Below are 24,482 nucleotides of genomic sequence, written 5' to 3' on the forward strand. Positions count from 1 at the left end.
AGTATGGACTGTAGTGTGTGGACTGAGAATGGGTATCAGCAGCTGTGAGAAGAGGTTCCATGGCAGCCAACAGCTATACTATCAAGTGGAATCGAGGTTGCTTGGTGCATTTCAAGCAGAGAAATGGACATAATTGATTTTTTTTGCTATTCAATAAATCTTGACACAAAAGCATCTCTCTGTTCTAGCATATGATGTATAACTCTAACTTTAACATTTTTTTTTGGAAAAGTTAGAGTTACACATTTTATTTCAGTGTTTCTGTTTTCCTGACCACCTTGAGTTGTTGACTTCTTAGCTGATGGATAATGGTGTGTTTAGTCATCAGCTAACCACCCACTCCTTATTTATGAGCTATGGCAATTACAACATCACCTAATGAAGATTTATGTGTGTCTGTGCCCACAGGCAACTTAAAGCAAAGTGTGTAATTTTTGAAATAAATTCATAAACATGAAGGCTGTTTTCAAGCCAGGCTAATAAAAAACATCCCAGCGGCTGTAGGCCATGAACCACTGTTCAAACAGAACACCTTCACATCAACTTCATGGAGTCTATTATGACGAATTTTAAACTAAAAGTCAAAGTTGTGTACACAACTGCTGGATGGGATGGAATATGCAGGTTTAGTTGCAGTTTTCAGCAGCCTAAAGCAGGAAGGCTGAAGTTCCAGCTGCTTTTCTAAGAGTTCTGCAGTTCCCATGAGAATCCAAGATGTATGACGGGAATAACCATTGTTTCTATAAATTTTCTGTTATAAATTAGAATGAACATTCCAGTTTGGATCCTAGCTTCAGAGCAAATGGCTTTGAGGAATCCAAGAAGGAACTTTCATGTACTGTTTTGAGGTGTTAAGAGAAGGGCTGGGATGATAACAGGATATATTTTTTTCTTCCTACTTAAAGTAAAATGTAAAAGAAATTAATGTTTAAGAATACAGCCACGTTAGGCTGGGACATGTCTCTATGAGTAATGTGCTTTCCTAGTAAATGTAAGCATCAGTATTTGACCCTCATAACTCTTATAAAAAGCCAATATGGTAGCACACATGCATAATCCCAGACCTGGGGAAACAGACACAAGTGAATCCCTGGGGCTCAACGGCCAGTCAACCTGGCCTGAATTCATGAGTTCTAGGCCACTGGGAGACCCTCCCTGCTCTCTCTTAATTTTTCCTTCCCTGGGAAACCCTCTCTTAAAAATAAGGTGGATCATGCCTGAAAAGCAATATTTAAGGATGACCCCATCTCCTTGGGAGTTGCAGAGGATGTCTGTTGCTAGCTATTAGTCACACACTGTGTGTTACTAGGAAGATTTCTTCATCTATTTTAGTTTTTTTGTAACATGAAATTATTCTGATAGAAACACTGTCTCATAGGTTTATTGAGAAGAGTGAGATAAAACCTATAAAATTCTTGGAACCAAGAACTGCCATGTTTAAGTGTCAAATAAATGTTCTTACCAGTGATACTTGCTTTATCCAAACACATTTCTTTGTGTCCTACATCAAGATGAGCTTTTCTTAGGAGGATCTGGTGGATGTTAGCTGATATTTTACTGTTATTATTCTCAAAACCAGACTGAGGTAATGAGTGGTAGAAAACACAATGCAAACTTTCTGACATACAAACAGGAAATTAGTAGGCTAGTGGTAAAAAGCCACCTAAAGGTAACTCCCATCATCTCTTTATCAGAATGCTATTTTTTCCTCTGGGAATATGACTTTGCATTTTGATGCCCAATCTTAAATATAGAAACTGATGCTGCTCATTAAACTCTCTTCCTCCCCCCTGTCCCCTTTCTTCCCCTCCCCTCATCTTTCCTTTGTAATTCCATATATGATATACATATGCAGTTTTAATGATTTTTTCCCTATCTGGCCTGATGATCCTGTCTCCAAGAGCCAAAGACCAATGAACAAAACCCCATATTAGACATGAGAATCCCCCTTTCGTGTTGTTGGTCAGGGTTGTCCAAAAGACTCCTAAAACATAGACCATTGCTGTTGCCTTTGGCTGCTCCAGGAGGTAGGAGGTAAATCCCTATTGCTGAAGACACAACGCACTACACAAACAGGCCCCTGAGTCCCCTGAATTGGAACTGGCCTCAATGTCCCCTCCCTGATACCTTCATGGTATCAGAAGGTGCTATGCAAGCATCCAAAGAAGGGAAGCAACCAGCAGTTGATGCTTATGGCATGATAACCCTAAGGGTGCAGTAGTGGCACACACACACATACATACACACACACACACACACACACACACACACACACACACACACACAGATACGCACACACCTTACCAGTCACTAACTACTCTCTAATTACACTTAAGACCCTCTCAACAGGAAAACCTAGCTAACTATCCATGCTAGTGAATTCATGGTTATTGGAGTAGAATCTGCAACCACTAATTTATTAAATCAGCATAATCCTAACAATAATCTGGTTCCAGCATTCAGCTCTTTCTTGCCTCTGATTGCTTTGTAATGGTCAAAGACTTCACTGCTGTGAGTGCCACAGGCTGTCTAATTTACCTCCTTCCTCCAAGTCAGTGAGAGTAATTTCTTTGAAATATTAATGGATCATTGTGAATGTCACTCCTCTCCTTAAAACTTGCCAGAGCTCTCCCGTTCACATAAAATACAATCCTAAATTCTTATTAGGCCTGCAAAGCTCTGGCCCTGTGTGATCTGCATGCCCCACCAGAAGACCCTCTTTAATATCATCATTTTTCCTTTTCTTCACTTAGAGCTGCAGGGAACACCTCTGGCCTCCTCTTTATTCCTCTGAACTCCCACTTTAAATACCTTGCTGCAGTGGTTTCTAAATGAGCAGCCACTTCCTGCACTGCAGCAGACTTTTTAGAATCAAAATGTGTCCTTATAGGCCTGTTCTCTGTGGGACTCTGAAGTGTTATGTTTCCCCACTTGTGTTGTGCTCTTATCAAACTTAGGTGTAACAATCCATGACTCAATCTAGGTCTGGACACCCATCCTTCACAAACCAATTTCAGAAGCCAAATTAATATCGGGAAGCAGAACAAGGAGTGGTTCTTCTCATTGGGAAGAGGAGCAAATTGATCTATGAAACTCTCAAGTTTGTCTTGTCTTATTTCGGTGGTCCTGGAGTGAGATTAAAGTTTAAACAGAGGGCCTGGGCTGTGCACCTCCCAGCAGTCCCCCATCCAGGTCATTGTCTGGACTTCAGTCTCTCCTGCAAAGAGGTCTGATAAGTTGTTAGAACTGTGTGAAATCTCTCAGGGAGACAAACAGTAGATTCTTGGGGAAATTCTCACTTCTTTAGAGTCTACTTTGGAGTCTACTGTTTCTGTGGTCTGATGGTCATATTGAGAGATACCTTAGAATAGCTTGGCTTCTGCCATGCCTGTGGCAGTACCCCCAGGGCTGACCCAGACACCAGTCATTTCTCTGCCTCACTTTTCCTATAGTCCTTCCATATTTCTCTCCCCCTTTAAATATTGTGTTAATAGAGTCACTTAACTTGCAGGCAACACAGCTTTAAGAGGAGAGAACCATATCCAATAAATGCAATGTTTTTATGGCTCTGATCCAAACCTTCTGGAGGAATTGAAACATCCTAGGCTCCCTGTAGATCAGAAGAAATCTGGCCTTTAGGTCACAGGGAATACACACTCATTCCCTCTCTGGTTCTATTTTCCAACTCGATACCACACAAAACAAAACTCTGTTCATACGTGAAGGCGAGATGTTTGTTGTTTAAATCCAGTCTTTCTACTATCCTATGTATAAGGTGAAATGATTTTGAGAGAAATAGCAGTGTTGCTCATCTAGATTTAAGAGGCTGGGAGATAATTATTTTTTTAAAAAAACTTTCTATGCTTATACATCATGGAAGTGAAATGATTCCATTACATCACTTATGGAGAACTTATTGTGTAATTGTTAATATTTACTTTCTAGGACTGTCAAAATTCATAGCTTCAGCATTGTTAGGCCAGACCTGCTTATTATAACAAATGGAGATGCCACTCTCAGCAGTCACAATTTGATGACAGCAAAGAAAAATGAAGTTTAATTTTAACTATGTTGCAGCATAAAAATAAGAGCGGGAGGGAGAACTAGATGTGTGCAGAATCATAAATATTGAAGTGAGGTTTTTTGACACCCTAAAGAAGAATTTTCTAAATAAATCAATTTGACTCTGTAATACAAGATCTAGAAGAGAAAATAAACATAGCTGTGTTAATTCCCTATTAGAAAGGCCTCTAAGTAAGTTCCTGGAACTTACTAAGGCTTTTATTTTCCTCTTTCACAAGTATGATTAGTTTAACCATGGGGACACTTGGTAGAGTAATGACTACAAGCCAAATAGCAGTTCAAATTTTTATTCTGTTACTTCCCAGTCCAGAGCTGTAATGGGACCAGTTTATTGATCTCTCTATTTTCTCCCATCAGTGAAATAGCAATAGTAATAGAATCTGTTTATAGATACTTTGCTAGAAGTGTTTTAGACCAGGTACACCTAGAAAATGGCTTAATAAGTGTCACTACTATAACAATTCCATCATTCTGCTTTGTGTAACTATAATGAAAGATCTGACACAGGTTGAGTATAAGGAAGAAAGGTTCATTTGGTTCCAGCTTAAGGTCCGGTGGTCCTGTTGGTTTGAGCTTCTGATAAAGAGGCAAAATCGCAGGTCCAGATAGCTGTGTAGGAGTGGGTGATATATATGAATCTAGAAAGGCGTGGGGGTGGAGTTGGAAATGTAATGCTAAGTTAATTCAAGGATAGTCATGTTCGAAGAGTGTAGAGTTTCACCATCAGAAACTCTCCCTTCCTTACTTAGTAACTGTGGGGTTTTTGGTAAACCACTTAAACAGTTTTGATCGTTACATCTATATTCCATTAAATGAGAAAAAGTCCAGCTGTGTACATTAAAGAGATGCAAAGAGGATTAAGGGAGATGATGAATGGAAAACACTTCAGAATCAGTCTGATCTGGTGTCCGCTCCCTACTTTTCCCCTTGGGAACTTGGCCAAGTTACCTAAAGTCTCTGCAGCTCAGTGTTCCGATGCACTGAATTGATGGATTGTGCCTGCTTGTTATGACACAGGGAAATAATGTATGTAAAAGGCCTAAATCAAACATTAGAATGTAAACACTTCCTGGATGAGGGTGGTTAGGACGTTTTTTTATAATTTAAAACATGTTCCACAAGGATTCTACAGGCCAAATCTATTCTTAACTCTGAGTAATTATAAAAAATGTAAATGTAAAATTGGGACATTTTTGAACATATGGCAAAAATCAAAGTCTAAAATCTTCCCTCTCTTTTGTATATAAATTGTCATAACAAGACTTTTTAAAAATGTCTAAACATTAGAAACAGTTTATACACAATGCCCAATTTTCTTAAACCCAACACATGGAAAGGTTGTAAAAATTTGTTGTTGGGATGTGTCTCAACTTGTGGTAGGCTTGTATCCCCCACAAACTGGATAAAAGTGACACTATTCTAAGTCAAAATGCATTTCATAATTTAACCTGTAGAACATCAAATGTGGTGGCTTAGAAAAACCACCCCCCATGGAGTATTCATTGTTAACCCTTATGATCACATGACTCATGAGAGTGGCAGCTGGCTTCCCCTACCTAGCACTATAAGCAAAGGCACATTACCACTTATTACTAGTCCGAGAAAAAGTCAAAATCCAATTTTTTATTGTCTATGTATAGCTTCTATGCTATACATAGTCAAGTAGAAAAATAATTTAGGTCAATCACTGTAAGGAGAGAATGATCTGTATTTCATTATGGATGATATCCATGCATCCCTCTCTAAACTGAAAACAAAACATAAGCTGCAGGGCAGATCCAGATGGTTGGAGAGAAGCAGTTGTCCCTTAGACCCCCCTTTTTTGCTTTCCTTATTAGCCTTTTCAGCTGGGTACACAGCTGCCTAGTTAGAACTTACATCCCCAGCTCTCCTGGTGGCCCAGCTTATTCACAAGATGGTGTCTGTCCTTGAACTGTGTGAGTGTTCTCCTTCCTTTTTGCTTCATTTCTGAGATTATAAAATAATTAGAGCATTTATTCTTTCCTCCAAAACCTCTCACATAGCTCCCCCCTCTCCTTCAAATGTATGGCTTCTTTTTTAGTTGTCACATGCATACATGTATATCCATAGATATTCCTAAATATAACCTGCTCAGTTTGTGTAATGTTGCTTCTGTGTTTGTTTCCAGAGCTGACCACTTAACACTAGGCAACCTGTTGGTGTTCTCTAACCTGGGGAAGACCACATTTCTTGCTCCTAACTCTCCTCAGTTGCCTATAGTTCTTTGTGTAGGGTTGAGGCCTCATGGGTTTTCCCCCATGCAGTTTGGAATGTTCATTGTTGTCTTCCTTATTGAACTCATGTTTGGCCCATCACATTGGTGAGACTTTATGGATATAGCTTCTGTTGTTATTGGGAGGCACAATCTCACAGCGAAGTCCTTGATCCTCTGACTCTTATAATCTTTCTGCCCCTCTTCTGTAATGATTGCTGAGCCTTAGGTGTGGGAGTGTTGTAGATGTATCCACTGGGACTGGGCTCCACAACTCTGCATTTTGACTGGTTGTGAATTTCTGTTGTGGTCTCTTTTGCAAAGAGAAGTTTCCTTGATGAGGGGTGAAGACTACAGTTATCTGTGAGTAAAAGGACAAATGTTTAAAAAAAATTAGGATGTCTGAAAAAGCCACAAGGAAAACCAACTAACAAAACACCCAATGCCAGACATGAGAAGCCCTGTGTTGCTTTTGGTTTCCTCCCAGAGGTGGAAGGTAAGTCCCCATTGCTGAAGACACCATGTGCTTCAGACACAGGACCCTGAGACCCCTGAGGTGGAGCTGACCTGAATGCCCCTCTCTGAGTATGCATCTTTCAAATCTTGTCCTTAAAGTCAGGTTCCCCACTCTCCTTTTCTCTTTCATTATCTCTCCTCCTGGTGAACCCCGGGAAAAATTTCGAGCCTGTGTGTTAAGACAGCAGTGTTGCTACTGAATTACTGAAGAGATATCTAAGCAGAGTTCCACATATGCTGAGCATTGATGAGACCTCAATGTCTCCATCACTTATGCAGTAGCATCTGCAAGCTTTCTGTTATAGCAACTCTAAGTTTCTACTAACTAACATGAGCTAGAAGTCAAAATACAGGAGGCACATTTGGCAGTCAATCCCTTTCCTTTCTCTGAGAGTCATGGCTTCCATCAAAGACACATTTACAATAGAGGAGAAATTATAAGACAAATAAGACATTTAATATTAGTTTAGCATACAATGGCAGGTAAAACCATTGTATTACTGGCCTTACTGAACAGCTTATATTTTCTTCACATGATCATAAAGATCTAAAACACACTGTTAATAATAAATAGTGACTCAAAAAACATACAGCTTTCCCATTATGGAAAAAATGACACTTTTGTTGTATTACGAGGTATCATTTAAGCAGCAATATTTTGATGATACTGACTTTGCCTTGACTGAGGAAAATATACAGGAAGTTACTAAAAGGCAAATGTATTTTTGACTTTTTTTATTATGAGCTAATGAATTTATCATTCTTTGATAGTTTCAAGATGTGTACACTGAGTTTTGGGCACTGCACAGACTCTTATCACTTTGATTAGCTGTGAATCTCTGTGTTAGCTGCAAGAAGAACCTTCTCTGATAAACTCTCAGAGAATCACTGATCTGAGTGTATAGACTTGGGCACTGAGCACACAGGTGTGAGCACTGAGCAGGAAGTTTGGTGGGATGCCCCTTAAACATTCTTTTTCATCCCTTCCTCTCTTGTGCTTTAATGTCTCCAAACCCCTCCTACTTGAATGTCCTTTATTTTTGTATTCAACCCCCTGAGTGTAATTGAAATTGTTTGCATGAACCCTAGTTTTTGGAGTCACTGCAGAAAATAACCAGCATCCCAGTGCCTGCACCCAGAAACTGTCCCACAGAATCTCAGTGAGAGGGAAAGTCTCACAAATCCGTTCACATGCATAATAAAACAGTGATAGGCCCAATTATGTGCACTTGTTAAGTAGGTGACCACAGTCTCTGTGAGTCCACAGGCCTGGTGCCCAAGGGCAATGGTTTGGGGAACTCACTACTCCAGCTTCTATGTTCTTTCTGTTCCCTCTTCTTGGATGTTTCCAGAGCTTTGGGAAGGATGACAGAGGTGACTCTTTTAGGGCTGAACGCTCCACAGTCACTTATTTCCATCGCTTTGATTAGCTGTGAGTCTCTGTAGTAATTCTGCCCACTGTAAAAAGTACCCTCGGTGATAAACAGAATTTTCAGGAAATGTTTGAACTGGAAAAATGGTACTGACTGAGGCAACTGAGACCTAAATAAACAAATGCTACATGCTCTCGCTCATAAATGCAGACTCTACCTTTAGATTCTTGACTAGTGTGACTGATTTGGAGTATCCACAAACAGCAAGGATCTAGAAAAGGTTATGTGACTTACAATGCAGCCAGCTCTACAGAGGTAGGCCTGGGGTACGATGGGATTGATCTCACTAGGGGTTTGCTACATAAAGGTGCTGTCTGCTTGATAGCAAAGGGATAAAGAGGTCTTCAGTGAGGGGAGACAGTAGAACACCAGTGATATTGAAACAGGAACACTCAGGGTAGGGAGGGTTAAGTGGGAGTAGGGGTTAGAACTGTAGTTCTCAACCTTCATAACTCTGTGACAGTTTACTACAGTTGTTCATGTTGTGGTGACCCTAACCATAAAATTACTTCGATTGCTACTACATAATTGTAACTTTGCTATTGTTATCAGTTGTAATGTGAATATCTGAGTTTTCCAGTGGTCTTTGGCAAACCCTGTGAAAGGCTCATTCAACCCCCAAAGGGGTCACAGCCTACAGGTTGAGAACAGCTGGACTAGGGCATAAGAAAGGGGGGTGGGGAGGATTAATCAAAACCTAGGAGCTGTGAAAAAGCCGTTATGGAGGACCTACAAATAAATACATTTGAGGAGTGGGTAGATAATGTCCATCCAGAAAGAAGCCAAAGGTTTCTAACCAAAAAAAATTATGTTTTTTGAGACTGGGTTTCACACTGGGGCCTAGGCTGTTCTAGGAGTCACCATATAGCTCAGACTGATCTTAGACTCACAGCAATCTCCGTGCCCAAACCTCTTAATGTTATTATTGCAAGTGTGTATTACCTGCCACGAGGGATGAGTAACTTTAAAGATACTTTCTTTAATATTTTACAGATTTGAACTTTCTCTTCTAAAAGGTCATGACTGCGGTAGCACTTAACAAGCAATATTTGCTCATAAATATTTTGAGAAATAGTAACTGAGTAAACATGCTGTCTTTGGTAGTGACTGATATTTGTTTAGTGTGAACTTCAAATAGAAGATAAATCACACATTGTACTCTAAAAATGGTTTAATCCCACTTTCTCTTTTGCCACTTTAGAAAACATTGACTCAAAACTCTGCTGCATGCTTTTAGACACTAGTTGGGGGCAAAATACACAACAAGACATGAAACTACAGAGCTTGACATAAACCCATGAGCTCAAATCAGCAGATCATGGAGGGACCCACAGTCTAACCAACGGCCCTTGTTGCTTTTCTGTCGAGGTCAGCTTTGAGAATGAAGGGAATTGCTGAAACAGCAATGTCTACATCCACAAGAAATCAAGGAGAGTTTATTTCTGTCTTAGATGCACTGTTGTTTATCCAAAAGTCACCCCAGACCTCCCCTTAAGGATTCATGACACAAACACCACCTTTGAAATGAACAAGTCTCTGGCTTATCATAACAGGAAGTCAACCACAGCATCAAAGTCCTGCTCCCAGAAAACCAGGCACGTAAGTCATAGCATCTTTTAATTCTGGAGATGGGCTTTAAAACCATCAGATGTGGGGTATAGTAAGGGAAATGGAGACAAAACATGGGTATTAGAATAAAAAATCATTTGAGCCAACAATGGGCTGTCGACCATTATTCATGCTCTAAATAGCACAGATTATGAGCTCGGTGTATCATAAACCTAAGCATAATGTTTAGATTATGGTGGATTATAATTAAATGACCTTGTGGTTAGATGTCAGGGGGGATTTTGCATAATTAGAACATTGAATCAGAACTGTGTTTCAATGTAGTTGATTTTCTGTATGATCCTATAGTTTTGGAGGACCTGGAATGGCGTCCAAGGGCTTTACCACACTGCTCAAGAGTCCACAAGAGTTGAGGAACCACAGGTCTTGAGCACAGGGGCTAAGAGGAATTATCTGGTGCTCAGTGGTCCCTTCAGTCTGGTTGGGATCAGCATTGGGTTTTCACTTACAGGGAGCCAGCCTTGTGGAAACCCAACAAGATGGCTATGTTCTGGGCATCCCCCACATCCCTGGCCGGGTCCAAGGTGCAGTGTCAGAGCTATTCAGCCTCATTCTGTAACAGTGCACACCTGCTGTAGCTGGGAGACCATGCTCAACTCCATGGTAGTTCTAAAAGCAAGATCACTTTTAATTTCTCACCAGTGAACTCAAAATGACCAGGGAAAACTCTCTGTAAGTTAATCTTGATAAAAAATATATGAAGGAAAGATTGTTTCAAAAGAAAGAATGTCAACTAGTTAATTGTTAATCCTACAAGTACGACAAAATTTCAGTCCATTATTAACACTTCTCACCATTGCCTTGCTGTCTTCTGAGAACTCAATGCTGTTCTCAGTTGTGTTGATGGGCACATATTTTAGGTAAATAAACTGAAGGGTTGTGTTTTTATATTCTTGGAGAACAGCCAGACTTCTCTTAGCCTTTGTCTGTCAAGCTGTTTGTCAGGTCTAAACTCAAGTTTGAAACGTTTCTTTCAGGTACATAGCCTGAAATGCTTTAGTCAAAACTCATTCAAAGGTAGAGCTGCATGCATAAGCACATAGGCACACATGCACATACATGCACAGGCATAACACATGTGTGCACACATGCACACAAGCATTCGTGCACACATGCACATACACAGCACACATGCACACACACGCACACGCGCACACACACACACACACACACACACACACACACACACACACACAGAGACACCTCTCTATAAAACACTGAGCCACTCTCTTGTTTTTCTCTTTTAAATCAGTTGAAATTCGGAACTTCAGGTGATGTAGAAGAAAGCCTGGCTCATTGTGGCTCTGGGACTTAGCAGCTGGAGAGACTTAGCCATTTCCCTCAATCTGGTGTTCTTCAACTAGGGACACATTAGAAACATCTGGACACTCTCAAACATGACTACCCAGATCCTTTCTTCCCTCAAGGCTTGGGGTAAACAGATTGCTGTGGGCTCTGGGCTATCATGTTAAAGAGATCTGGATGATGGAAATGGCAGTGTGAGTTGATAGAATCTGGAGAGTTACACATGCTATTAGAGAAAAGAAAGCATTCAGATTCTTTGTCTGCTGGGAGAACCAGTGGGATAATGCATGTGACATTGAAAACGCTGTAAAGATGGGGAGTCATGGTAGAAGAAGTGTGTTCCTTGGTAAGAAATGACTACACTTCAGCTTCCACATGCAAATGAGGAGGCGTTTCAAGATAACTTAAAGGCAAGGGCTCATTTCTAATCATCATTATTGTTTTTGTTTCTCCATCCCCCCCCACCAAACAAGTACTAACAGTTATTTCTCACAAGGTAAGTGAAACAAATAATCTTTGTCCTATTGCTAATACAAAAGATTCATTTTGTTCTGTTTATGCTAGAAGAAATTGCATAATGTTTTACCCTGATCATGCTATGTGAAGTTTTTATCATCCTGCAAATATTTTTATAATGAATATCTTGGGTTTGGTGAAGAACTATTTGGTAATTCCACCACTGCGTTCTGCCCTTGCTGTTTGTTTTCATTAGTCATTGGGCAAGAAAAGCATACAGACTATGGAGGCCACAGGCTATGTAGTTATTTGAGAGTGTGTCTTGAGGTTGTGTTCCTTGAAGCAGAGCTTGAGGTAAGGACTCAGGTAGTGAGATTTCTGGAGTCTCCCATGAGAAAAGAACTGAAATCAGCCTGGACATGGGACAGAGCTGAGCAGAGTTTGGAACATCAGTTTCAGATGGTCCACTGGGCACTCAACAGCAGGGGCAGCCACGACTTGTCTCAACTTGAGGCAAGGGGCCAAGCTTTGTACCCTCTGATAAAGCAACCATGCAGTTGAAGGCAAATCCCTGAAAAAGGCAGCTGGTATGAGCCGTCATGTGAGGACTCATAGCAATGTGGAAGGGATGTCCTGGCTGTGCAAGCGGCCTGAGAATATTACCAACAGCTTTGATTTGGAAGCAGTTTCCTCTGGTCCAAATTATTTCCTTGAGTTTTTTCCATTTCGTGTGAATAGTTTCATTTTGGATAATATAAAAATAGCTACTGATTGGGTGGCACTAGGGTTCCCTTCTTAGCTATCAAGGAAAATGAGAGCAATAGTTATTGAGTACCTGCTCATAAACTCAATTGTCACTCAGATTGCAATGTGATGACACACAATTATCATTTATCAACATCTCCTCATGCACTTAGAAGGATGGATATTTTAGCATCAAAAGAAATTTGGTAGGCTGAGAACAATGTCTCCACTATGGGCATTTGAAGAAGAGGAATAGTTCAAAGGAGATAATGTTATAAATAGTTGGAGGATATGTACAAAATACCAATAATGTGTATTGCCCTGTGAAAAATAAAGGCTAATCAGGAAATATAAGTTAAACACTTGAATAAATAAATGCACTAGAAAATAAAATATAGACAAATAACTCTAAATAGAAGTAAGCCATTCCCAGTTAAACCTCCTAAGGAGGTGAGGTGGTGCTAAGGAAGAAAAGATCAGAAAGTTATGGATTAGATTTAGATTTAAGGAGATGCATAGCCCCATGTTAAAATATTGCTGATACCACATAGGCAACAACATATTTTTCACTGAAAAAAATGGTTTGATGTTACTCTGGGACATTTATGCTGAAAGAGGATTGGCTTAATACAATATCCTATTAAATACCAATTGTGTCAATACACAGTGGACACTTCTCTGCTAATCAGAGGCTCAGCTCTCCTAACCTGATAACCATGGTGGAAAACATTGGTTTCTTTTTTTTTTTTTTTTTACAATCTTTCCAGGCAGAATGCCCATCAGATTTTCATCAGCCTTGCAACACATTCTTCTGGCATGGAACCAGATTTCATTAAATTGTACTGGAACAACCTCCAGGGTCACAGGAAGCAATCTGCAAGTGTGAGTCAGGGTCTGCTTGCTTCTCTAGATTGCAGACTCATTGTTATAAACTCCTATGGGCTGCTTCTTTGTCAGGGGCATGCAGAGAGCACACCTTTTTATGTATTCAAGTGTCTATCAATAAAGACAGCAAATTGCCTCTGGGAATACTGGGATTTTTAAATTTTAATCCTAGAATTACAGTTCCTGGAACATCATAAATTTGCAGCAACAGAAACACCAACTGTTTTCCTTTTCTCATTTCCAGTATCCTGCAGCTGTGTGACCCACATGAGCTTTGCCTCGTTTTACATTCAAAGTGCTAGCACATGTGTAAGGGGTTTACTCAGTGTAGTGAGATTCCAAGTTGGAAATACCCTTTGACCACACACACACACACACACACACACACACACACACACACACACACACAGGGTTTCCTCAATGTAATAAGATTACAAGTTGGAAATATCTTTAGGCTGTACACACATGTGCACACACCCACACACATGCACACATGCACATGCACACCCATGCACATACATATATGCACACGTGTGTGTACCTGTATCCAGTTACACTCAGTTTAGGTCCATCCCTTTCCTTTGCAAGACTTTACATAAAAATGGAAAAGTGCATAAGAAATGTCAGAGGGACCATTTCTAATCTATTACACTACTCATAATTCTCCTAAGTATGTTGCTCCTTTATTGTAATAGTAACATGACCTATGACATAGTCTTTAGTGTATGACAGCTGTGCACATAGACAGACCAAGACAACAAACCACTTGTGATGTGAACAAGAGTTCACTACTTCCATCTGTATAGTGTGTGTGTGTGTGTGTGTGTGTGTGTGTGTGAGAGAGAGAGAGAGAGAGAGAGAGAGAGAGAGAGAGAGAGAGAGGCTAAAGAGTTGGGAGAGCTAGTTACACTTGTGGGGAGTGTGTGTGTGTGTGTGTGTGTGTGTGTGTGTGTGTGTGTGTGACTAGATTTGGGAGAGTTGATTCCAGCTGTGTGTGGGGTGACTAGATAGTTGAGCTAGAAGGGCTGTTTTCACCTGCATGGTGTCAGGGAGGAGGTATTGAGTAGAATTGGGGGACTTACTCCACCTATGTAGCAATGGGAAAATCTTTCCAAGTTTTACTTCCACAACATGAAATTTTATTGATAATTTTCCAAAACCTTTCAAGATAATCTTACAATCACGCAGTCTCACATCTACACCAATGGGCTGAATGAACTTTGGCAATAAACTATAACCCTCTTTAACACACACATTTATAGACCTAAAATGAGTGGTTAGTGGGATACACATTGTGTTACCTGGTGAGCATAGCTCTGAGTCTGACACCCATGGAGGGATTTTGCATGGAGGATCACCAATCTTTTCAATACTTGCAAATGGTAAGGAGAAATCTCATTTTGCAGACCAGAGGATGGGAACTCAGCTAGTGTATCATATTCTGCTAGACAGAGAAACCACCTGTCAAGAACATGGGTTTGCAAATACACTGCCAGTTTTGACAGATCAGAACCAGGGCACAGGCTCCTATGAAGCTTCAGAAGTTCTATGATGAGGATCCTGAATGTATAAGACAGACTACTGGGACCATATTAAAGTATAGTCACATAACAATGCATCACCCCTAATTACAAATGAAGTGAGCCATTCCTTCATAGAGCTGAGTGAAAGGCAGTGTCGGTGACTGCCCATCACTGTGACAAATGCCCAAGAAAACAGAGTTTCTCTCTTGTTCATTTGAACAGAAGACATTCACTTGTGTTGCTTCTGAGCCTTTATGTGCAGAGGCAGAGTGTAATTCCAGGGAACTTGTGGTAAAGCAGAGATGCACACCTCCTGGCAAACAGGAAGTAGGCAGAACCAGAGAGGAAGGGTCCAAGGGCATCATGTGCCCTCCAAAGATAAACTCATAGTTACCTACTCCCTATCTTCAACACCTCTTTCTAATAGTTCCTTCAGCTTAATACTTCAAACATTAATCTGTGTGTTAAGTTGTCACTTAACATATAAAATTTAGGGGTACATTTTCTAACCAAACTGTAACAGGCAGACAACATAATAAGTTCTTCTCCTACAAAGAACACTTAGAAACCCAAACTCATCAGAGTGTTCCCAGTGGTGAGTTTAGGTGATAGGATTTACAGTGAATCTCACTTTCCTTCTTTATTCTATTGATAATTGGCAAATCTTCTACAATAAAGTTGCATAATTTAACCAAGCTTTCTTAATCATCTTTGGAATGAGAATAATAATGGAATTTAGAATTGCATGGCAAAATCCTGGAAAATGTTTAATCTACTGTCTGACCCAACCATTGCAGTAAATAAATGTCAGCAATAAAAGTGAAGGAAATTTTAAGAAGAGATTTTTTTTCTCATTAGTTGCTGTATAGTATATATTTGCTTAAAAGTCAAACAAAACTTAATGTCTCAGTACTTATCATTTTAGACAATAATCCAAAGGTATATTGGAAGGTACACTGCAATCTAAGCTCCACTGCAGACTGGCTCCAGTGAGTTCAAGCCTCTATCTATGTAATGATGCTGTATCATCAACATATAGTTCAGAAGCTGCTGCAGAAAGCTGTGCTGTCTCCCTAGGAAATAGGTTATGTAGAACCTAAGTTGTCTTGGCATGAGATTGGAATGACATCCACATCATTGGTAGAAGCTGTATCTGATGTGTTGGTTTGCCTGAAAGACAAGATCCAGGGGACCATAGTAAAGATATTCAAGTTTGAACAATTATCTCAGGGAGAGGTTGCAGGAGATGGCTGATGTTGAGGTCAAGTGCTGGACTTTGATGAAGCATAGGGAATGAAATCCTACCATGACTCAAGGGCATGTGATCCAGAGCTGGCATGATGGCAGATGGGGAATCATGCATGTATGTTGAATAAGAGCCTGGAGGCTCTCTGGGGAAATAGTGTTCCAGAATCTGTGATCGTATGCATCTCAGATTTGGAAAATTTCAGAAAAACATTGACCTTCTTGTTAGATAAATTTCAAAACCAAAGCTAATGTGACCTTCAGTATGGAGGGGAGATTGTCACCATCCTAAGGAATGTGAGCTGGCAGCCCCTTTCCATTTCTCATCCACCTTGCAAATGGAGAGCTATGTGGAATACTCTTCTCATAGGGTCAGTTTCCTCTGTCAGGATGAGCTCTGACAGACAGTTGAACAATGGCCCTTTGGATGGTGGATGTAGACAGTTGAGCAAAAGGCCCAGGGATTCTGAAATACAAATCAGATGGCATTGGTATAACTTAATTATCTTGAGTTCACTAACGTTTTTTTATCTGTCAACATTTCCATATTAAAATTTTATTATGTCTGAAATGTTTATTCCTGCAGTCAAAATCATGCTAGGCTGTGATTTTTTCCTCCTCTTAAATATATTGCTATTTCAATAGATATTTTTTTTATTTTATCATCCATCATGATAAAAGCTGGCAGAACTTCAAGTAGAAATGTTTGCTGCTATCAGTGCATTAGTGTTTCTTATGTTGACAAAACCATGTCATCCTGTACAGCTCAGAGCTGCAGCAGGCAGGAAAGGAAAGGCATAGGATTCCCTAAGTAGTCAGGGCTTTCCTAGTCTCTGCACCAAGAGATTTTGCGATGATCACTATTGGTGTCATCATGGTTTTATAAGCAATTTCCACACTTCCAGGGGTGCTTCTCTGAGACACTCACTAGCATCCTTCAGACGAGGTCCCTCTCAGGCATGTCTCTATATATCTATATTTTGTCTCCTTTCTATTTCTAAAGACAAGAGATGCATGAATAGCTGTATAGATGGAAGGTTGTCTTCAGAAGAACCTGTGCACATAGATGTAAAATCATTCCAGACCAACTTAACTGTCATTCAAACAATCACAGTGCCAGAGGCTAGTCACCCAGAGTGATTCTCTCTCTCTTTTTCTCCATCCTGCCCATTGTCACCTGATAGGCACATCTGCTCTCCTGAGCTGGAATGCTGGGATGCTCTCCATAATGTCATTTCCCCTCTACTTGATTAAACCCTTTTAAAATTCCTAGGTTTTCCTTCAGTTTCTTTGGCAAGTGTTCTCGACAAAGAAACAACCCACCTTGTTCTGTTCTTTAATGGCATTTTATGTTAGTCTGAACACCCCCACCCCAATCATCTTAACATTTAAGATGAGGGACAAATCTCATTCTTTCTGCCTTAACTCAGGAACACAATGATTCACAGGGGTAGCTAATTCTGCCACAAACTGCATTGTTGTTAAGAACTGAATATTAAAATTTAAATTACATCTTAATTTATTGATGGGTTTGACATATATGTCATGGTGAATGTGTGGAGGTCAGATGAAAATTTGTGGAGGTGAGTCTTTACTTCAACAGGTGAGTCCTGGAGACTAAACTCAGGTGGTCAGACTTGGTGACATGTGTCTTTGCCTGCTGAGCCATCTCTCCAGCCCTCTGTATTCTTTACAAGACAAACAGAGCTGGTCCTTCCTAACCTTCTGAGAAAAAAAAAAGCAAAACAAAGAGATCCATAGCAGAATTCCAAAGAACAGCTTGATGTTATTACTGTGTGTCTTGGTTTCTTTTCTGTGACTATGATAAGACACTGTGACCAAGGCAAGTGATAGAAGAATTAATTTGGGGCTTACAGTTTTAGAGGCAGCAGGAGGCATGGTGCTAGAGCAGTAGCTGAGAGCTTACACCTTCATCCACAACCAGGAGAAGAGAAAGCTAACAGGGAAGAGCTTGGGCTGTTGAAACCAAAAAGCTTGAACCCAGTGATAGACCGCCTCCAATAAGGCTCCTAATCTTTCCCAGAAGTTCTACAAACTGGGACCAAATAATCAAATACATGAGCCTAGGAGAGACATCCTCATTCAAATCACCACACTGTGCCTTAGATTCTCCAGATACACAGTGTCTTCAGCCATCTCCTAAAACAAGCTTGTTCTTTCTACTTTCTTATTTTTAGTTCTTACAAAGGCTATCTTTTACTTTCTTTTTCCCTGATAGTGTATGTTTATCTTCAGTGGGCTATTTTTGCACTGTCTACATATACTGGAGACAAATAAAGAATGCTTTGACTGAAAGTTTCAGCTGGAAGACCATCAGGAGTCTGGGGACACAGCATTAGATGAGAATTCAAGCATGCCTTGTCTACTCCCCTCAGAGGTGCAGTGTTCTAAGCATAATCTCACAGTGAAATGAATCATACCACCAAGAAGTTCTAGAGTCCACAGTTCATTGTTTTCTTTTTTTTATTTCTGTAATTTTAGGATGAGGAAACAAAAGTGCAGTGGCATAACTTGTCCAGATTTCTGTCAAATAGGGCACAACCCAGCCATTAACATTGAAGTTTAGTGATGTCTCTGTATTCAGAATTCGCACACTTTCCATCAGACATTTTCTAATACCTGAGTCTTATTTCTCTCTCCTGAAGTCTCAGCCCAGTTTATTTGTTTGGAACAGTTTTATGACGGCTTGTTGGAAAATACTTTTTTCTTTTGATGCCCATTTTTGAAGTATTGTAAACAATCATGTCGGTACAGTTATACTGTTTTATATATATATTCATATATATATATATATATATATATATATATATATATATATATATTTAGTGCTAATGTATACTTTAGTAATGAAGCCATTGGGTATGGCTATATATGAAAAGTGTTTTATTTAGTAGTAATTTTATACTAATAACAAGCCAGAGTTAGTAATAGTATGTATTTTTGCTAGGCATTTTTACTATGTTACATACTAAATAATAGTAGCATCTAAGTAATATTTAATTGTCTGTAGTCTTTGCCATCAAATCAGGCCCCAAGCCCTGGCTTCTTTTGCTTGTTGTGTTTCTCAAATACATTTTCTGGAACTTTCTCTAATCCAGGAATCCTCATTCTCTCCCTTCCATCATACATTTAGCTTGCCAGTTCTAACTTCCTGTGTAGCGAGTAATACTCAGGTAAATATCTCGTGTTGAGTAATGCTTGCCGAGGTGCTCGGTGTGTGGTCGGGCATAAAACAAGCTTTCAGGCTGGGGTGGCCTCTTTCTGCTGATTTTAAAGATCTGGCGAGGATCCCAACTTTCCAAGAAAGCAGATGAAAGGCGACTGAACACCACCCCCTCTGGGTGGGGGTGCATTAGTCATCACTAGGAGCGCTCGGTGGCATAAGGTCTCCTGTGCAGATGTTATGAAAAGCCCCCAATTGTAGAGTTCGTATGTAGAGGCCCAAGAGAAAACCAAAACCCCAATCTTCAGAGCTTGCTCTTGTTTCTGATTGTGGAGTGCCTCCTTCTATGCACCTCTGAGTTCAGTGAATTGTTACCCTTGGGACTGAATGAACAGTTTCAGAGCTGTGTGTGGCTGGAGGTCTGCTCAGATGTCCCCTACACTTCGTCTCAGGGTTTCAGGAAGCACTTAGGCTCTGCAGGCCTTCCCGCTGGAACATAGATAGAAGGCAATGTTAGCCAAAGGCTAAACAGGCCCCTTAGTGCGCTGCCCTGAAAGAGGAAAATGTATTTTCTAGAGATCAGTGTCCGATAGATGGAGAAAGTCAGAGTGAATGCTGGCAACGATCCTTAAACTACAGGCCTCTCAGGTAGAGAGAAGCACCTGGCTTTTATTTATTTATTTTGAAGATATTTGTTATTAGACAAAGTCGAAAGGAGGAAGACTTTCATTGCTGTGATCTGGGCATGACTGATAGCTACTGGCAAAAATTCCAAACATTGAAAATAGTCAGAGCCCAGCCACTGCTGGCCTCGCTCTGAGATTCTTGCTGCTACACAGAACTGACCCCAGGGCGCCCATTCTTCCCCCCTGCGATCTCTGTGTGCCAGTGCATGCAAATACTCCCATTCCTGCTTGCTCAGACATTAAAATATGAATTTCAAAGGGGAGTGCTAGTGTTCTTAATGTCAGCTTTCCCAAGAGTCTCTTCTTTTAAATCTCTTTCCCTCCTTACACTGTAACTTACATGTGATCAACTGGAATTGCATGCCATGAGGATCATTTGCTAATCCAAATTTCCTGTTTCTATTAATTTTATTATGACATTATCTGTTTGGTCTTTATTAGATCTTATGTGTCTGCTCTGGGCTATTTTGTTATTACTGTAGTAATTTGGTTCTGTTTTGTTTTAATGTGATTGGTTGTGCGTTGGTGTGTGAAGGGACACTGGACACAGAACCTATATTTAAGCATTTTGCCTTAAGGGAACCCGAAGACACGACATGCCAGTATGGTTGGCAAGGAAGAGAATGAATTAATGCAGTTAATATGATATTTCCAACTTATACCCCTTATGAACAATATGTGATCGGCTAGTGATCCATTGCCATCTTACTTTGTTAATGTTTTCAGTAATAGTGCCCTTGTCTACATAAAGCAGTTTCAAATATATGTTCTGTGTCCAGTCCTCTCTCCTCTTACCTAATTTTATTTTCTGACATTTCAATGCCCCCTGGTCAGCTACAGGCTGAAAATATTAAGTGGAAAATAACAGTAATGAATAGCAAGTTTCAAATTTAGCACTCCATTTGAATAACATAATGAAATGTTAATCTCCTTTTTCCATTGCACCAAGGACACGCATCATCAGCTGTATGCATTCTGTATATGCTACTCACCTCTTCCTCATCAAGTAGATTTGTTGGTTATCATGGCACTTCATGCCATGTTCAGAGAGCCCTTGTTCATGGCTCCAAAGTGTGAGAGTAGTGATGTGACTTTTATTACATTATTTTGTTATGGTTTTTGGATATTATTCTTAGTCACCATCTATCTTTTACCTTGCTTAATTTACAAATTAAACTTTTTCATAGCCATATATGCATGTATATATGTATGTGTGTGTATCATAGGTTAATATGTATGTAGTTACAGGTTGATACTATCTTTAATTTCAGGCATTTGCTGAAAGTTTTAAAATCAATTCCCTTTGAGTTAGCAGGCAATACTATACCAAGGAAGGCTATTTAAAGTACATAGACTACCTAGATCTGTAGTCATGGCACAAACTGGTAACAGAGGATCTTAGAGCCTCTGAGGAGGCTTTGGGGAGGTTGGAGGTGACAGGATTTTTAAGACTTCTGACTGTGATTCTGTCACCCACACAGAGTTTTTTGTTGTACTTTACCTCGCTCCTCCACCCCACCTGGATGTCCTTATTGAGAATAACACTGGGATGGGGAATAGCAATGACATGGTGAAGATAAACACAGGGGGTTAACATAGGATAGAGACAATGATTCCTGTCATTAACTGGAGAGTATCAGCAGTGACTGTCAAACCTAACCTGGAGCCAGTCTCTCAGAAAGTGCAACCACCTTAGCAGATGGGAAAGTGACTGAACCATTGTCTTAAAACATGCTGTTCACCAACAACTCTGTATTCAGTTAGAACCTCACAAAGGAATGACCTCACCCAGCCATCTGACAGTGTTTACTCTTCCAAGTTTTGGCTCCATTCTTGCTTCTCATTACTCAACTATTCACCAAATTCCCAGTGGTCTGAACCACTCCACTGCTACTCAAGCCAGGCTGTCCTGTGAGACTGCTGTTGGTCTGCTCATCACTGGCTTCCCTGTCAGCTGATTTCATGGCCTGGGACTCATGAACTCTAAGCCTTCTACTGGTGCAAATGCATTGCTTCCCCAAGTGGGAAGAGATTCTCTTCATTCCCTGGGAGAAAACAACGTCCAGCCCTGCTTCTCTTTTGAAGGGTCACAACTAAAGCTCTTGCCAGCCCTCCTCTATTTGTACATTGGAGCTTCCAAGTTTTGATCACAGTGTCTTCTACACAATGCATTCTTAACTTTTGAGATCTGGTATATTTCAGGGAGTGTCATAAGAATTGTATATTCCCACCTTCTAGTCACAGGCTCTAATATACATAAGCATGATGACAGCCAGCCAACGGATTCCTATTAGAGAGTCAATTTCCAACATGACTTTATGCACTCCTAGCTACAGGTGCATTTGTAGTGAGAATAGACTGGTTTTGTGAAAAGCACACACTGATCCAAGCCAACAGTTGAGAAAAACTCCCAGGAGGAGAACCTCCAGGGTGTGTGTGTGTGTGTGTGTGTGTGTGTGTGTGTGTGTGTGTGTGTGTGTGTGTGTGCAGTAGGAGTGGGTTATGATTCAGTCAGAACTCCATGTGCTCATATGAAGTCATCTTTTAAAATATTGCCTCTGTTTTATTTTGTAACCTAGTTCCTTTCTCTTTAGGTCAAACTTAACAGAATTCTCTCCTTGTAGTTACTTTGACATAGTATAACATTACTCTCAAAATGTTACATTAACTATCAAGTTGAATAAAATGTTAGCAAGCGACAAGAGAACATGGCACTGCACTGAATCATGGGTAGCCCATGGTGGTACCCATGAAAGGGGAAGAGAGGGGATCCACACAACATAGTGAGAGTCCTATAAATTATGATGGCATACAAATCCAAATCCTGTCTTGGGTTCTTACGGCCCCATAAAAAGCAAATCTTGCCTTAATGAATAAAAGATATTAGGGCAATAAAAAGTTATAATCAGAATTAAAATCTGTACACACAAGAGCAGCTTTTCTAGTCTGTCTTTAGGCTGGATGTGTCTGCACTCATCTCTAGCCATCTCTCCCAATCTCACTCCTTACCCGCCTCTGGATTCACAGTCCATCCTAGATTTCAGCCTCCCAGAACCTGTCAACATGAACATATCTTTGTGAAGGAGGAGACAGCAACTGATAAAAACCAAGCCCTTATTTACTTTAAGCCTTCTCAGCAGGTCCAGACACAAAGATATTTTCTTCAAATTTCCCTGTGAAGCTCTTGCCGACTTTTATACTGATGTATATACAGTGAGAATTAAATGTTCTTTGTTATTTCCTGGGTTGAATTCTCAGTCCTGTTTCTCCAAACAACTTATAAAAAGAATTAAAAGCATATACTTGAGAGATCTTAGGTACCACAATACATGTAATATACGATAAAAGTGTCTGCTTATTGCCATTTGTATATGGGAACAATGATGCTACAATTTTGTGGCAGGTAGCATGTCTTCATTGACATTTTTATTTGCTTTCTTAAGGTGAGTTGCTGCTGAGTGTCTTTCCATATAGACTGCATGATCATGGCCCTTAGCCTGATCAGAGAAACATCTCTGCATCAGTAGTCCTCTACCTTCAGGCAGCTTGTCTAGGCTCACAAGCTAGAGTTTCACAGCAAAAGGGAGAGAATATATTGGTCAGATTTCTGTTGATGTGATAAGCACCTAAGAAAATCAATGCAAAGGACAAAATGTTTCACCTTTGATGGGGGAAGTCCTTCTGTGTATATGTTTGTCTCATTTGTTGATAAATAAAGCACTGTTGGCCAATAGGGAAGCATGATAGGCAGGACTAGGAGAGAAGGAGGATTCTGGGAAATGTAGTAGAGAGGATTTGCCATGTGATCCCATGAAGAGAGGTTGCTTGCTGCTAGTGTCCTCGATAAGTCGTTATAAAGTATATAGATTAATGGTTATGCTGATACTTAAGACAGAGCTAGCATATAAGAAATCCCAGTCATTGGCCAGCAGCATTGTAACAAATATTAAACTCTGTGTGTGATTTGGGGCCCTAATGTGGCAGTGGAACTCAGGTGGCTGGTGGAAAGAGTTATCATTACACACCTTGGCTCACTGTTTCATAGATCTCACTCCATGGTTCATGGCTCTGCTGTCTCTTGCAGTAAGTACATAGTAGATCAAAGCTTCTTGCCTCATGGCAGCCAAAGAACAAAGAGACAAAGAGACCTGGAGGAAGGGACTGGGGCAAAAAAGCCTTTTTTTTTTGAGTATTTTCAGATTTTTTTCATTAATTTATATTTTACATTTCAATCCCAGTTCCCCCTCCTTCCTTTCCTCTCACTCCCTTCACTCGCCCTTCCTCTTATCTGCTCCATAGAGATGGTAAGACCCCCCATAGGATGTCTACTAAGTCTGGCCCATCGTCTCATTGAGGCAGGACCAAGGCACCTCCCCACCCCCCAAACCCCTGTGTCTAGGATGGGCTAGGTATCTCTCCATATAGAACTGGCTCTACTAAGTCAGTTTGTGCATTAGTGTTAGATCTTGGACCCATTGCCAGTGGCCTCATATATTGCCCCAGCCACGCCATTGTCACCTATATTAAGGGAGTCAAGTTCAGTCTTATGCAGGTTCCACA

At 40.3% G+C, this 24,482-nt stretch overlaps 1 long non-coding RNA gene across 1 annotated transcript; it reads right to left on the reverse strand.

The window, feature by feature from the left end:
• Nucleotides 1–18,903: 18,903 nt before the first annotated feature.
• LOC107978816 lies at nt 18,904–24,078 on the reverse strand. The gene is made up of 3 exons (XR_003479748.2): nt 23,948–24,078; nt 22,932–22,977; nt 18,904–19,725 (listed from the first exon to the last, which is right to left on the reverse strand). It is a non-coding gene; the product is annotated as an uncharacterized LOC107978816 (long non-coding RNA).
• Between the last annotated feature and the right edge of the window lie 404 nt (nt 24,079–24,482).

This window comes from Cricetulus griseus (genome assembly GCF_003668045.3).
Source record: "Cricetulus griseus strain 17A/GY chromosome 1 unlocalized genomic scaffold, alternate assembly CriGri-PICRH-1.0 chr1_1, whole genome shotgun sequence".
Classification (NCBI taxonomy): domain Eukaryota; kingdom Metazoa; phylum Chordata; class Mammalia; order Rodentia; family Cricetidae; genus Cricetulus; species Cricetulus griseus.